The following is a 17,610-nucleotide window of genomic DNA, read 5'->3' as shown; positions in this document are numbered from 1 at the left end:
ATGGACCATCTTATTAATACCCCATTATAGCTATGTTTGAAATTAAGAGTTGGGGTGATGAAGTCTTACCTTTTTGGATGAAGAATTTTGTGCTCTACTTGAATATTTCCAAGCTTTGAGTGATGGTTGAAGATTAATTGATGGGAATTAGGCCCAACCTCTAGAACCATCTCTCTCTCTATCTCACTAGAAATATCATAAATGAGCTTCAAAATAGACTAAATGGGTATTTTAACGGAATGGGGGTCGGATTTTAAATTATTAAAAATAGTGCCCCAACACAGGTCTGCGGTCGCATATGCGACCACATAATGGTCATGCGGTCTGCAAAGTAACCGCAAAAATGGCCCTCAGGGGCCTAAACTTTCGTCTCAGGGATGCGACCAGTATGTCGTCCGCATACTTGTTCTGCGGTCGCATAATGCACCACAGAACTCCGTCCGCAGAAACCTAAGAGGAATTATGCGACCGATATGCGGTTCGCATATCGATTATGTGGTTGCATAATCGACCACAAAACTGACCTCAAGTTGGCCAAACTTACTGCTTCACTCTACGGCCATTATGCGGTCCGTAGAGTGATTATGTGGCCGCATAATGGGCCGCAGAAATGCGTTCTTCTGCGAAATATTTTCCTCTAAGTCCGTAGGGTACTGTTCAACCCAAAAAGTCCGAACCACGGCTCGCAAGCTTGACCTGAAGAATTTCTACTATAGTAACGCAGGAATCTATCTTGGCACCACGAAACCCCGAATGTATGGTTAAAATTTTTACGGGTCCTTACAGTAGGCTATTAATATGCCTTAAGTTGATAATGTAGCTTATATGGAACATGCTTACACTACTTTGTGATTTCATGATCATGATCGCTACATTTGACTTAGTCATAGTCATGTTGTATTTGTTGAGAACCCCTCCGCATTTTATGTTATTGTCATGTCCTTGTGCACCTTGTTGGAAAGTTGTGAGCTTATATCTTGAAAAAACTTTGATATTATTGTTTTGTGATGTTGTGGCACATGTGAACATGTTGTGTGAATTTATTGTTGTCATGCAGAGTATAAGGGTGACATTTCACTGTTATTGATTGTGTGAAGCGATAGGATGGCTATTCTGATATTGTCGGGGCAGAATGATACGGGTGGCTATTATGATATTATCGGGGCGGAGCGATACAGATGGATATTGTGATATTATCTGGGAGGAGTGATACGGGTAGCTATTGTGATATTTTTAGGGCTGAGCGATACGACTGGCTATTGTGTTATTGTTCTGGCGGAGTGACATGAGTGGCTATCGTGACTTTGTCGGGGCAGAGTGATACGGGTGGCTATTATTGTTGTCATAAATATGTGGGCATGAGGGGATATTTGTATGCGTTTCTATGTGATGACTTGTTGTTGAAACTGATCCTTTACTTGTATTGAACTATTATCACTTAATCTGACGAGGTTACTGTTATTGGTTTTTCTGCTATGCTTTTGTTGCCAGTCTTTGATCTATTGAACATGTTATTTTGACTAGTGAGTATCACATGTCTTGGACCTCGTCACTACTTCCCTGAGGTTAGTTTTGATATTTACTGGGTACAGACCATGGCGTGCTCGTATTACACTTCTGTAAATATTTATGCAGATCCACGTGTTGGAGGTAGCGGACCCAGATAGTGAGAGCGTCTTTGATCACGAGGATTCAAGGTAGAGCTGCCTTGATCGCAGTCCCTTGTCGTACTTTCCTTATATTTATACTGTCAATTCACTATCTGAAGAGTATTGTATTTTGAAATATTTCTATGTATTCAGTTAGAGCTCCTGACTTTGTACTATCTAGTTCTAGGGATATGTTTGTGGTTATCGCCCGTTTGGCTTGTATTACCTTTATTTATGCAGTTATGATAAACTCTATTTTATTATACCATGTCATTATTGATTTAATTGTTGTAAGTGATCGTTCTACCTAGTTTTAGAGACTAGGTATCATCACGACCCTTATGGAGGGATTCGGGTCGCGACACTCCCGAATCCTCTTGCCATGAGTGACTGATATCTTTGTCTTTTTAGCTGCCGAAAAATTCACCCCACCTACTTCAACTCCACCAAAGATCATATTAATTGTTAGGCGAGGAGATGCCGTGGCTGGTTTTTTAGGTTCTGTAGCATCTCGATTCTTCCCATAATTGTTCTTGTCCCGGTCACTCAGAAATTCTCTAAGGTGATCGTTTATCAATAACATCACTACCTCTTCTCGAAGGTGCCGGCAGTCCCATGACCATATGTACCGTGGAACTCGTACCATAAATTAGGATCTGTTTGACTGGGATCGTAACGAATTAGCTTCAGGATCCTTGCCTCTTTGATATTTCTCATAGCCGAAACCAACTCTACCAAAATAATATTTAAATTATAATCTGACAATCGGGGATATCCTAAATCCCAAGACCCTGATGGTTCTTTATCATGCAAAGTCTTATTACTCCTGCCATGATCCGCCCTTTTATCCAGTCTGAATCTCTATGATGACTAAAAAACTTTAGTTCCACACCCATCAGATCTTTCATAAGGCTGGAAACGACTACTAGATGACCTCCGATCTGCATCAGAATCAATTTTGAACTTTTCCAGATTTCGATCGCAATTATGTCTCTTGAATGACATCGAAGATCTCAATTGATTATTTTCAATTTTGATTTTTGATTCACAACGATTATGGATATCCACCCAAGTAGTTGCCTTAAATTCCAACATGCTTTCATTCAATTATCTCGAGGCATTGGAGCTTAAAGAATTGATGCCTTTGGTGAACGCTTCCACTTCCCATTCATTCGGTACTGCTATCAACACCATACTCTCCTTTTGGAACCGGATTAGGAACTCCCACAACAATTTAGATTCTCCTTGAGCGATTTTAAATATATCTGCCTTTTGAGCTTGGACTTTTCTCGCCCCAGCATAAACTTTGATAAAGGAGTCTGCAAGCATTTCAAAAAAATCAGTCGAATTTTCAGGTAAAAGAGAATACCATATTAAAGCTCTCATTGTTAGGGTTTCACCAATGTTTTTCAGCAACACATATTCGATCTCATGTCGAGCCAAATCATTTCCATTTACAGCCACGGTGTAAATGGTGATGTGTTCATGTGGCTCCGAAGTTCCATCGTACTTTGAAATATCTAGCATCTTAAATCTGTTTAGGATCAACTTCGGAACCGCACTTGATTTGAATGGTATTTTTGTATACTTCTATGAATTCGACCCCTTCAATACCGGTGGTGCCCCCTGGATCTGATCCATCAGTGCATGAAATTTATTAGAATTTTGATCCATCCGATCATTCATTTCCCTCATGAACCTCTTAGGCTTGGTTTTAAAAGGATCATTTCTATTATTACCATTCCCGGATCCACTATCCGCACCACCTACTTGATTATTATTAAATCTAAACTCCTCCCTTGAAGCGATGTTACCGGTTCTTTATGATGTGCTATTTGCAGGCACGCTGGGAGGGGCTCGAACTCCTCCATTTGAATTCAGTCATACTCCTCCACTTGAATTATTAGATGATTCATGATTTCCCTTTCCTGAGCTCTCAAAAGTTTCACCGTTTAGACAACAGGTTCATCATCCATATCATCAGAAGTAGGACTCGTCATCCGCCGAGGATTTTGTTCTTCCCGAACCTGAGTTATCTCATCTCCAACTTTGCGAGTTTCACTTGTTGAGTCATTGTGTTGATCCTCATCACGGAACATATCCTTATGCTCGTTAATATTGAATGAGTTGTTAACATCATTAGTTGTCATGTCTTGTTTTACTTTACCGAAGAAAAGCATCAAAATATGTTAGTAACAGATAAATGGATCAATGTAATACCACAATTGTCTTTGTCTCATGCTGGGCGTCAAACTGTTTACCCATAAAACTGTACAGTTGAATTTATAATGTGGTTTATAGATACGTGGATTAATTTGATCAAAAATAGTAAAATAACTAAGAACCAAAATAAATTTATTAAGAAACGTTGAAGAAAATACAAGCCTGATTGTGAAATGAGCTTCTCCAAAAGCAAGAACAAGAGTAAGTTTAGCCTTTTTTGCATATATATATTTCGTATTTAAAATGAGTAAAAAATTTTCTATTTATAGCTAAATTTAGAGAGACAAGATTCCTAGATTAAGATCTTCTTTAATATAAATAAAGACCCCTATTGATAGTTGCATAACAGTTGAATGTAAATGCAAACATTCTAACGGTCACTCCTTGAATGCTGCCTTCTTCAATTGATATCTTACTTTCAAACTTTCGTACCTCATTTCAGTTACTTCAGAACTCACACAAGACTGATCATATGCTCATAACCGGTGCCAGATATTTGCTGACTCATATCCTATCTATCTTTACTTCTACATGTCAACTCGACGAACATCCACCTTTCATTCATTAATTTTACCATATACATATACTAATACTAAGTACTATAGAACTATAAAATGAAACTGACCCCTTACCAATACTTATAAACTTAACACGATGGTGCTTATAATGATATTCTCAAAATTGGTTGTGTGTGGGGAAGTCATACAAGATTCAAATGGAACATGGAAGGAAGGTTTTGCCAGTAGTTTTTACCCAACTTCAATTCTTCATGGTAAACTCCATGCATTCCTTAAAGTCCTAGAACTGGCTTATATAAAAAGTTTGTTTCCGCTAGTTGTGGAAATATATTTCCAGGTACCTATTATGGATTATTCTACCTGGACTTAAGTGGCATTATTATAATTGGGATGAAATTTTGAGGGTCACTTCACCTCTTGGTACTCTCTTGAAGATTGATAAAGCTATAAAGATCAAGTCGCGACCTAATTTTGCTAAGGACTTGGTTTAAATTGATTTGGCAAAAAATCGAAGGGATTCGATTTGGTTGGCCTTAAAGATGAAGGGGATATAGATTGTGGTGGCTTTTCACAGGAGAATGAATATGAATTTGTACCAGATTATTGCATTAAATGTAAGAACCATGGCCATATTGAGGTTGTATGTCTTTATCAACAAAGTAAGGAGAAGAATGTGATTAGAGGTCCATCAGATTCCCACCATGTGCTTAGGTATACATGAGTGGCTAATGTAGAGAAGGAATATGTTTAGAGGATCTAACTCTCATCATTCTTCTAATAATCCAAGGATGTATGGTTATCCTAAGGTGGTTAATGTGCTGAAAGATTTTAACATGCCTAAAGCTTCTACAAGTAAGGCTTCACTTCCTAAAAAAGCTAAGGTTGTTAACAAGTAGAAGATACAAAAAGGCATCAGAGCTAACTTGGACAAGAAACACCAGATGAAATGGCAGGCTAGGCCAGCCTCTAACAAAGCTAGACATGAGAAACATGACCAACTGTAACAACTTCTGAAGAAGAGTACACTGGTTGCCATTGAAAGTCAAAGATTAGTCTAACAGAAAGGTACTAACATCATCCAGACCGCTTCTAATGATCAGTAGACTTAGGATGAGGTTGGCCAAGTTGTGGCATCACTTCTAGGCCCACCTAATACAGATATAATAGTGAAGAACTCTTTCCAACATCTCAATCAATTGGTTAAACAAAAGGAGGTGAATCTCTCTACAGAACCTCAACTGGTGGGACTTAATAATATACGGGATGTTTTGTCACTAAGAGAAAAAGAAAAGGGGGCTACCACATCACCTAGAATGGGAGCTAGATATGGGAAGAAATTAAATGCTTTGCCTATTATTGTTGATCACAAGATGAAGGAATCTGCATGTATTGAACTGGAGGTTCATTTATGGGGTTCTAAAACATCTCTTACACCTAGCCCTGTAATTAATCAGGGATTATCTCAGATCACACCTCACGATTCTGTTATCCATAAGGACCATATACATGAATAGATTACCCCATTGCAAATATTTGAAGCTCAACAGCTCAGAGAGGGTGTTGGACTGTTTAAACATGGAAGAAAGGCTCAAGAGATTAATGATGATGAATTTTGAAGATGAAGACGAATATGAAGAGTGTAACATATTCCACAGATAAAGAGGAGCTGATTAGGAGTTTTGCACCTAGTACTTCCTGCAATGAACTAGATCCTGATGACGATTTCACACGACATACGGACACTATGATTATGCAATGTAATTTATCACCTAGAGCTAGAAAAGACAATAAAGAATCCTTTGCTATCATTAGCACTTTGACAAGAACTAAAGTTAAAGCATCCCAAAATAGTGCCCTCCCCTCTTACTACCCCCAATGATCGTGTCATTTATTTAGAATATTAGGGGTGTTAAGTCTATGGATACTTTTGATAGACTGGAGTTTCTTAATAAAGTTCATAATAAAAATATTATTTATGTACAAGAACGTTTTGTATAATCTGAATATACTGAACAATATAGAAGAATGATCGGTCTGGAGAATTGTTATTCCAACTCAAATGGCAAAATTTGGTTATTTTGCTCCTCTGACCTTAATGGTTTGGTTATTGCTGATGAACGGCAACAAATCACTATGAAGCTCAACAAAAGACGATGCTCAACGTATTTTTGGATGGATTTTGTTTATGCTAAGAATAAAGAGAACTTAAGGGTTCCATTACGGGAAAACTTAAGTTTGTGCAGCAATTTCATATAAGGCCCTTGGTGTATTAATGGTGATTTCAATGTGATCATGAGTTCTAAAGAAAAGAAAGGTGACAACGATTTTATTGATTGCATGGATGATTATTGAATGATATATTTAGATTCATTGGTCCAAGGTTTACATGGTGCATTGCAAGGGATATGTGGAATAGAATTTGAAAAAAGCCGGATAAAGTTCTCATTAATACTGAATTGACCATAAAGTTTTTTAGAATTTGAGTAGAACATTTAACTATCGCTGGCTCTGACCATACACCTATGCTAGTCAAGTTTTCTAACATTGAATTTGATGAGATCAGATATTTTAAGTTTCTCAATTTTTGGACTTATCAACCAGATTTCAAGACAATGGTACAAAATGCATGGGATGTTGATATAACAGGTAATAGTATGCGGAGGCTTCACCAAAAACTTAAACTACAGAGTGGAGCACTTAGTTTGTGGTCTAAGGAACAGGTTGGAAATGTTTATTCTAAAGTAAAGGAGTGGGAAGTAAAGATGGAGCTACTTTAAGAAGAGTATATTGAAAACAACAAAGAAGATGCAAGATCTGAAATGCACCAAGATCAAGCTCCGTACACTAAGTGGCTCAAATGTGAACAATCTTTGCTTAAGAAGAAGGCTAATATCAGATGGCTTGAAGATGGGGATTCCAACAGCAAATATTTTCATGCTATAATAAATGATAGAAGAAGGAGACTAACTCTACATAGAATAAAAAATCAGGATGACCAGTAGATCGATGGTGATAGAGAGATTTCAGAAGCTGCAATTCAGCACTTTTAAAATCTCTTTACACAAGAAGAGCAGCCTCAACTTTAAGGTCTAGATTGTATGGAACAACTGGTTAGTCAGGAAGATAATGATGGGCTTACAGCTATACCAAATGAGGAGGAAATTGAAAATACAGTTTTTGAAAAGGATCCTAAGAACTCCCCTAGACCGGATGGATTTGGAGGTCTATTATATCAAGTTTGTTGGGATATTATCAAAAATGACTTTAAATATTTTATTCAAGGTTATTTCAATGGAGCAAAACTATCTAAATTCATTTCTAGCACCTTCCTAGTTCCCATTCCTATAATTGACAATCCTTCTTCATTCTCTTATTTAAGGCCCATTAGTCTCAGCAATTTCTCAAACAAGGCTATTTCTAAAATCTTGAGTAGTAGATTGGCCCTAATTCTTCCCAGGCTTATCTCTGATAATCAATCTGGATTTATTCATGGAAGAATAATCACTGAAAATGTATTATTGGCTCAGAAAGTTATTCATGGGATTAACAAGAAGAATGATGGAGGAAATGTTGTCATCAAATTAGATATGTCAAAGAATTATGATAAGGTCAATGGGATTTTCTTATTTTCTGTTCTAAGAAAATTTAGGTTCTCTCATAGGTGGATTGATCTAGTGAGGAGGTCCATCAACAATGTCTAGTACTCCATCTTGATAAATGGCTCAAGGTAAGAGGTTTTCCACTCTATCAGGAATTTGAAGCAAGGTGATCCTCTATCTCCTTCCTTATTTATCCTAGGGGCAGAGGTTCTATCCAAATTGTTGAATCATCTAACATTAAATAACTAGTTAAAACCATTTCGATGAGTAAATAAGGTCCATAGATTACTCATTCGGCATATGCGGATGATATCATTATACTCTCAGCAGGTAACCACAGTTCTTTGAGCTTGATTAAACTTGTATTGTCTACATATGAAAATTGTTCAGGGCAAAAGGTTAATATTGAAAAGAGCTGATTCTTATTAGACCCCAACTCTTTTGCATCTAAGATTATCAGAATCAATGATATCACTGGTTATAAACATAAGGAGTTCCCCATTATATATTTAGGATGCCCCTTATATGTTGGAAGAAAGAAGATTGCTACTTTCAATGACTCAGACACCAAAATTACTAGAAAAGCTACAGGCTGGCAAAGTAAGCTACTTTCCATTAAGGGAAGAGCCATACTTATCAGACATGTCTTGCAGTCCCAGCCTCTTCATTTGTTAGCTGCTATGAAACCACCAACGATAACTATCACACAGATTGAGTGACAACTAGGTTAAATATTCTGGAGAACAAGTGAAGAAAATCAAAGGTATCATTGGAGCTCATGGGCTCACATGTATTTCCCAGCTATATAAGGTGGAGCAGGCTTTAGGTCTATGGAGGATATTAGCAATGCTCTAGCTATGAAATGATGGTGGAGATTTAGAGCTTGTCATAGTCTATGGGCTGGTTTTCTAAAAGCTAAGTAGTGCAGAGTTTCTCACCATGTTGACAAGAAATGGATGACTGGACAGTCACACTACTGGAAAAAGTTGATTAAGGTTAAAGAGAAAATAGAGGATAACATGTTGTGGAGGATCAATTTCGGTAGTGCCAACCTATGGTGGGATATCTGGACATGAATGGGGGGTATTGCTCATATTATTATAATCAATAGCATTCCAAGAGGGCTACCAATCAAGGATATTATTCTTAATGCCATTGGAATATTGAGCATTTGCATCTTTCTAAGTTTCTAGCTGACCATATCCTTAACATTAATATTGGTGATCCCGATATGTCTGATACTCCCATACGGATGCCTGCCTCTAATGGAATTTTCTTCTTATCCTCTTGTTGGAATTCCAATAGACAGTCTGTTGGTTTTTTAAAAGATGGGGTAGCAAAAAGATAAAACGTGTTGATTCAAAATGTCTCTCAATAATTTTATTAAGCATAACAAGGCTTTAAATAGCCAATTAAGAATAAAAAATCCTCATAATTTAAAATTTAAAAATACTAAAATATCTCAACTAACTTAAACAATCTAATAGAAATTTAAAATTAAAATTCGTCCTAAAACTAAGTAACTTATTATGCTAAAAACGTTACTGCAGTAACTGAAAACAACAAAATTTTAACACTCCTCATTTGCTTCAGTTGTTGCAATTTAGAAGGTTGCTCCTCCTCAATTATTTCTTCTGTTGTTTGTCCTTGAGGATTGTTTTGAGCATCGCTGAAACTGCACACTTTTGTAGAGTAGTTCTTTTTCTTCTTTTCTTCTTTTCTTCTTTCTTTTTCATCATATAGTTTTGTGCATAAAAAACACCCTTAGTGACCTTGTCTTGTCTGAAATCTCTTTTGAAAGTATTTGATTCTGGACAATGATAGGATTTTCAGGGATTTCTCGTAAGGATTGTTCTTCCATTACAATACTAATAAATCATAGGTTTTAAGATATGATTTTATTTTCACTGAGAAAATCCGAAAGTTTTTGCCAGAGAAAGTTAGTGGGGCATTCAGAGAGAGACTGCTGCTTGCCATGTTTGAAAATGGGTTTAAAAATTTATATTGGTTAAAAATGATTTGAAAATGGTTCTTTGGAAGAACTCAAAGATCCCATAAGACCAATGAAGCTCTTGATACCACTGTATTTTTTAAAAGTTGGGGCAGCAAAAAGATCAAAAAGTGTTGATTGAAAATATCTCTCAATAATTTTATTAAACATAACAAGGCTTTAAATAGCCAATTAGGAATAAAAAATTCACATAATTTAAAATTCAAAAATACTAAAATATCTCAACTAACTTAAACAATCTAATAGAAATTTAAAATTGAAATTCATCCTAAAACTAAGCAACTTAATATGCTAAAAATGTTACTGCAGTAACTGAAAACAATAAATTTTCAACACAGTCACAAGATAAGCACTACTTTTTTATAGACTCTAGCATAATCATTTACCTTTTAAATGTCTTTTTTAGCATGGAGGTTGCTGAAGGACAAGCTTCCTTTTGATGAGGTATTTCTCAAATTTGAACAATAAAATGCTTCTTTGTGCATTGTTGTAGAGTCCCACAAGCAAAAACCATCCAATATATTTTCTCTTTAAGTGAGTTGGTGGTTAAGCTTTGGAAATTCTTTGGTATTCCTCTTGTTGTTAGTTGGGAGGCTCCCTCTGTTATGATTATTTTTAATAGATGGTGGTCTGTGAAACCATTGAATTTCATTAATCAAGAACTTCTTATAATTACACCTATTGTAATATGTTGGAAAATACGGAAGGCAAGGTGTGCTGCGAGGTATGGATATGCTAGAGTTTCTCTAGCCCGAATTAAGCATCTGATTATTTTTCATTCGAGATGAGCAATTTCAAATAACCTTTGCAGCAAAATATGGGCATGGCAGTGGAATGTCATATGTGATCAGGTTCTTTCGCTTGTTCCGAGATTAGAATGCAAGATAGTGAGATGGGAGAGGCTTAGTCCTGGTTGGGTTAAAGTGAACACTGATGGTAGTCTAAATGGGAGTGGTTCTGCTGTTGCTGGGATACCATTAGGGATTCAAATGGAAATTTGATGATATCATATGCTCAACCTGTAGGGAGAGGTAGCATCAATTATGCAGGAGCTAAAACTGCACATATTGAGGTGAAATGGTGTATTTCATTTGGCTATCGAGATACAGATTTAGAATGTGATTCTCAGGTTATTTTCAATATGATAAAAGGGAACACAGGAGTGGCTTGGAGCCTACATTGTACTATTCTGGAGATTAAAAAACTTTTGGCAGGGACTAACTCGAGGATTTCACATTGTTATAGAGAGGCAAACTAAGTCGTCGATGCTCTTGCTAAGCATGGGTTTGAAGAAGGTGAATCATTTTTTTTTAATCCAAAGGATCTTCCTAGAGATTCAGTAGGACCTTATATATTGGACAAAGCTTATATGGCAACCATAAGGCATAAACATAGGAAAACTCCACCATTGTGCTCTTCTGTACCTATTTTCTGGATTACAGTTATGATGTAATCAGTTTTCTATGGACAGAGGTTTTGATTCAGACACCCCTCTGTTTGTATCACATTTTGGATGGAAATAACGGGTCATCCCCACCTAACAACATAAAATTATATATAAAAAAACGTTTGCACACCTAATAAAACTGCACCATACTCACACTTACTAAATGATTAAAGGTTGTTAATCCAAACAATAAGGAGCCACAGAATCCTCCGATGCAACATTCCTTTAGCGAAGTGAAAAGGTTGCTGATTCTCCCATAGTTATAGAAACAAGAAGATCAAGAATTGACAGAGACTTGGAACCAACCAACTATAATACCCTTCCCTCTTTATCTGCTTTATTTGTTAACGGCAAAGACTTGGTTGGAACTACTCCTATAAGATTAGTTCCTGATTGAAATAATGATACCACTTAAACTCTTTCATTGCTTTAAGTAAGAGAGTAGTGAGCCCTCTGTTCACTCGGTAAATTTGTTTTTGAATTTTAAAGCCAGAAAAGATTGGGGGAAAGTTATAAAGAAAAAAGGAAAAATTAAAAGAGAAAGATTGAATTAGTCCCCATCTTCAGTTGTCCATTAGTGAAAATGTCAAATATCATCTTTCAATTAAAATAAATAACCAATTGTTTAACCCAAAAATAGATTTTTTGGTCAAAACTAATAGTAAAAAAAATTGGGTTACTGATAACTAAAATTATTTCACTTTCTTGGTAATTCAAATAATAGAAAAAATAAGGGAAATAATAAGTAAGGAAAGAAAGCTTAATGTTGATTGCTAATCTCTCCCATAATTGCGGTTTGAACACTTGAATAAAGTAAAAGACTGATTGCATATATTGAAAGAATATTCAGCTACCTTTACAAATGAGGAACGAGTCCTTATATCATGATACACAATTATAACGATTTTTCTACTTAATTTTGACTCGTTAATGGCATTAATTGACTTGATTGCCCGTTACCATATTTAATTGTAACAGTTATAATAATAACTGAGGCTTTCCCGTAATCAAGATCAATGCCGATTTCCCTTCCTTATTTTTAACAGATTCATGAATCTTTCCCTTTTATGGTCTTCATTAATCTCATGTCTATTTCTTCTTTTCCAGCTATCAGGGTTGGTGCCTCTTCTGATGAAACATCGGGGTGTTTCATTCGTGACTTTTCGTTTTCCTTTATTGACTCAACTAAAAGTGCCACTTGTCACCTCGTTCATGATCTACGTGTCATACATTTTTTTCACCAATACAGATAATTCTCCCACTTTATGAATATTCTCAACTGAATATTCAATAAGTGATAAGTTTTTATGGTGGCAATTCCTCTCCACCTTTTTCCGATTATCATAATGCCTTCTTGAGAATCGATGAGACATACGACATATTTATTTAATGCTCAATATACGTGTCTCCTTGAAATTGGCTCTGCAATTTTCAGCGCATTTTTAGGGTTTTTCTGTTGTTGCATCAATCACGAAGTGACGATCCATGATGACAGTTCATAATGACCATCTCTGATGACGGTTTCCTTCCCCTATAAATACCTCATCACACTCAACTTCAAAAATTCCTTTCTTCTTCCCTGCATTCATATTTTTAACTTCTCTTGTAGTTCTTCTTCTTTTTTCTATATCTTCACCATTAAAGATGTCTTTTCGTTCGTTAAACCCTTCTTCATCATTAGGATCTCATAAGGTAGTGATCGTTGATGAGCTCCATCCCTCTACTGCTCCTACTAGGAGTAGGAGAAGTGGCAGACTATGTAGCTTAGGTTCTTTGTCTACTCGTAGTTCTACTCCTCAAAGTAGTACTGCCAAGCCTTCTTCTTCTAGGGCTAGAACTTCCTTAACTCCTAGATCTTCCTCTAGAGGGAGAGATCATAATGAACCCATGCGAGAACACACTATTTTTTAGATTGTTCCACAAGAATTATTTTTGTATCAAATCGTGAAGCTATAAGGATACAGGTTTCTTCCATAGCGTCTCTTAACCTTGCTTATCATTACACTAGCTTAATTACTCTATTCATCGTTTCCTTGGTTTGACATGAATATCACTGGAAACCTGATTTTCCAGTAATGACCCCTAGTGCTGATGATAGAATCACTTCTTACCATGAAGGTTATTCCTTTGTTTATACCTACCCCTTTATCTTAGGGTTTACCCCTCCTATTGATCCTGTGATCATTGAATTTTGCCGCTACTTCAATGTGTGCCTCGGTCAAATAGGTCCAATTATGAGGAGGGAAGTTTCTTGCCTTCGTTACTTGTCAAGTTTATTTTCCGCCCCTTTTACATTCCGTCACTTACTCCACTTGTACTCTCCGAAACTTTTTCGTGAAGGTATTTTTTTCCCTCATGGCTAGAAGTAAAAGAGTTTTAGTCAACGTCGAGGATGACCGTGACCGTGGCTGGTATGCTCAATTTATTGTTGCTCCAACTGGTGAGTTAGTGGGTGATAAGAATATTCTCTTCCCTGAGAAGTGGAACTTTGCACGTAAGTATTTTTCCCTCTTATTTCTTTTTTTTTTCTTGACGTTTTAATTTTCTTCGCATAAGTATAAGTTCATTTTTCAGCAACCATGGAAGTCTTCGTAGAAATTCCTGACTTCCGTGATTGGGTGGAAAAAATGTTGATTGTTGCTCTCATGGACAAGAGATCTTGGAATTGTTTTTCACAGAAATTTGGATGGAAAGTGAAGACCCACGGTATACTTTTATTCCCATGACTCTCCTTCTCTTTGTTCTTCCTTTTCTTTTCCTTCGATATATTTTTTCGTTTGCCATTTTTTTAGGGTTTGCCATTTGTGGTATCAGCCCCGCTTCTGTTTCTACTACTAGGCTTTCTGTTAGCTCTGCACAGGAATAAATTTTAAGCGTGTCTTCATCTAAAAATAAGAATGCTAAGTCCATAATTCTGAAGATGAAGAGCATAATGAAGAATGTTCTTTAGTGAGGAAACCACGAGTGAGAAGGCGCGTGTTCTTTAGACGATGAAGCCCATGTTTCTCAAGACCCCCCTCCGGGTTCCATTACTTTTAGCCTTGTTGATGAGCTAGAGAGTGTCCAATTGGACATCTCTTATCAAGATGTTGGTCATTTTGATAACCCCCCCTCAAGTCCCGTTGACAGACCCTTTGCCGACGGATTTGAGGGTGAAAAAGATTTTGGTCCTGTTTCAGAGAAGCCACCACTTGCCTCTCTTCCGATGACTTCGGTTACCCCCGTTGCCAATCCTCCTAGTTCTTCTGCTTCTTTTCCTACAGCTGCCCCAGTTGTTATCTCTGTTGCTACTTCTCATGAATAAGTTGAGCCTTCTAGCGGTAGACGGGACATGAAGAAGGTTTTAATTGAAGTCCCCGATGGTAGGAATCTATTGAAGAAATCTGGTCAGGCCGTTGTATAGTTAAAACTATTACACATGTTTATAACTCCCTTTCCTTGTCTTTTTATAGATTAATTTGACAGGTACGGACCTTATGAGAAGGATTTCTTGGAATGACCAACAAGTGATTGAGTTGCGCACCGAGGCTGATAATTGGAAGGAGCAATTCCAAAGCCTTCAACTGGAGAAAGATGTTCTTGCTAGAGAGAATAGAGCTCTGGAACAGCAATTAAATATAACCACCGCCGAACTGGTGGTTTTGAAAGCTTCCTTCAATCAAGTTAAAAATAACAAGGATAGATTGGAATCATCCTTCCCTGAACATCATTCAAAGGAAAATAAAGAAATAAGAAGCTTGAATGAGCTCCTTAACCAAAAAGAGGTATACGCGGGTGATTTGGTGTAGATTCTCACCTAAGATCAATAAGATCTCTGTGCCTCTTCTGACAAGATTCAGTTCCTTGAGAGTTCTCTTACTCATTTAAAAGAATCTTATGAAGCTTCAGAAGCAGAGAAAGAAGAGTTGAGGGTTGAAATTGAGCAGTGGGAGAAGGATTACGATGCTCTTGAAGACAAGTTGACACTTGATGTTAGCTAGGCTTTCTTGAACACCCGTTTTGAGACTATAACTGAAGCTAGCTAGGAGGGTTTTGACCTCAATGCTAAAATCGAAAAGGCTAAAGAAGTGATTGAACTAACTTAGCAATGTCAAAGCTTCTCAGCACCCGAGGATGAAAGTTCCAAAAGTAATAGAGATGACTTACTCATGGTGAAGCTGATATTCAACTCTACCCCTCTACCCCTTATGGATGATGCTCCTTAGTTTTTACCCTTTGTATTTGAAAGTGACTTGACTTTGTGTTGGTTTTTGTTGAAACTCGCTTTTGTTTTTGTTTTTGTTTTTGAGTAGTTTTTGGGAGATTTTCCCACCCCTGTTTATGGGGAAATGATATAAATATATTTTTGCTGCTTATTATACTTTTTGCTCTTTATGTTCTTGATCTTATACTTAGATTAAAAATACTTTAGTAGACCGCGTCTCCAATACACACGGGTCTTTTATAAAAGAGGACCGTTTTATATAACAACACTGATGAATATGACATATCATCTTTATATTGGTGCAAAGATATGAAATATGAAGTAATTTGAAGAAGTTTTATTTTTTGAACATTCAAATAAACATTCTTGTACAACATTTTCACAACTGCTTTCTTTATAGTAGGTTTACAAATACGGGTACATTTTCCCGTGATTAAATATATGGCCTTAACCTAGAAGCTCGTGGGTGTATATTGTAGGTTTTCTAACTCTCTACTGCCCATTCTTTCCGCGAGCTTGAACACTTTTGAAATTTTGACATTTTCTTCAAGGTTTCTTCAAGGTTTTAACTTCGCTTAAGCTATGTTTTTTTAGCGTACATCTTCTTTCCTTGTGTACTCTTCCATATGCATAGTCCCCCTAGTGTTTGAGCATTGAAGCATAAGATCTCGAACACTTGATCAACTCCTTACTTTTGATTTTTTTCCTGAAAAAGGAAATATATACAGGACTCAGAGGTAATTGTTTAGATGATGATTGCTTAACCCTTTGCCGTCAGAAATGTTATAACCTAGACCGGGAATGATTAATTATTCCACGTGTCTTTCAGGTATAATTTCATCATTTGGTACGGGCTAGCTTTTTGCCTATCATCTAAAATGGTTAGTAAAACATAAATGAACAAAGTAAAAATTGAACTTTCATAACGCCTTTAACTCTATACGGGCCTTCCCAATTTGGACTCAACTTTCCTACATTTGCTGCTTTTGTTGATCGAAACACTTTTTTGAGGACGAAGTCCCTAATTTTGAAATACCTCAGGTTCCCCTTCCTGTTGTAGTATCGTTCGATCATCTACTTTTCATCCGCCATCCGAACTAATAATGCTTCTCTTCTCTCTTCCGTCAAATCCAAATTTATTCGAAGCTCTTTTTCATTTGTTACTTTGATTGTACGCGTGTATCTCGTTCTTGGTTTCCCTATATCTGCTGGGATTAAAGCTTTCGTTCCATATACAAGCAAAAATGGGGTTTCTCCCGTGCTCGTTTTTGTCATCGTTCGGTAAGCCCATAATACACCCGGTAATACTTTTTGCCACTTGCCTTTTGATTCTTCTAATCGCTTCTTTAGGTTGTTGATGATGACCTTATTTGTTGACTCAGCTTGTCTGTTAGCCATTAGGTGGTAAGGCACAGAAGTAATCCATTTAATCTTCCAACTTTTGAAAAGTCAATAACTTTCACACTTATGAATTGCGGTCCGTTATCACAAACGGTTTACTTTGGGACTCCAAATCGACATATTATATTTCTCCAAATGAAGTCCATAACTTCCTTTTCTCGCACATGTTTAAAACCACTTGCTTCTACCCATTTTGATAAATAATCGGTTAGAATTAATAAAAATCGTACCTTTCCCTTAGCTTGAGGCATTGGTCCTATGATATCCATGCCCAATTTCATGAATGTCCATGGTGATATAACTGAATGTAGAAATTTCGCCGGTCGATGCATATTATTAGCATATCGTTGGCACTCGCACCTTGCTACAAAATGTTCTGCTTCATCTTCCATTTTTGTCCAATAGTATCCTGCTCTTATTAGCGTTTTTACCAACGATCTCCGCCAGGCATGATTTACGCAATGCCCCTCATGTACCTCTCTCAATACGTATTCCGTTTGTGAAGGTCCAAGGCATCGTGTTAAAGGTCCACTAAACAGTTGGCGATACAAATTCCCT

The sequence above is a fragment of the Nicotiana tabacum genome, chromosome 13 (assembly GCF_000715075.1).
Source record: "Nicotiana tabacum cultivar K326 chromosome 13, ASM71507v2, whole genome shotgun sequence".
NCBI lineage: Eukaryota > Viridiplantae > Streptophyta > Magnoliopsida > Solanales > Solanaceae > Nicotiana > Nicotiana tabacum.
This window is presented reverse-complemented; position numbering follows the sequence as displayed.